Source organism: Penaeus monodon, chromosome 30 (genome assembly GCF_015228065.2).
Source record: "Penaeus monodon isolate SGIC_2016 chromosome 30, NSTDA_Pmon_1, whole genome shotgun sequence".
Classification (NCBI taxonomy): domain Eukaryota; kingdom Metazoa; phylum Arthropoda; class Malacostraca; order Decapoda; family Penaeidae; genus Penaeus; species Penaeus monodon.
Window position 1 is genome coordinate 3,664,282 of NC_051415.1, and position 319 is coordinate 3,664,600.

Below are 319 nucleotides of genomic sequence, written 5' to 3' on the forward strand. Positions count from 1 at the left end.
AGAATAAGAAAATAATATAAATATAAGAGAAGTGTAAAAATACTGTCACGTGTTTTGCCTCACAACCTATGCCTTATGTTTATAATGTTAATCTCCAGGCAATATTTTGGTAAGAAAGAATAAAAATATATATATAAAATTAATTCAAAGACTCGATCAAGATTAGTCGAAGTAGAGACACAATGCAATTCTCAGATAATTAAATAAACGCATTATCTTAACTGTATTCACGATCATCATTATTACTAACCATCAACTGAGTCACTATCATCGTTAATATCCCCATTATCACATATATCATAATTTGACATGCAGGATT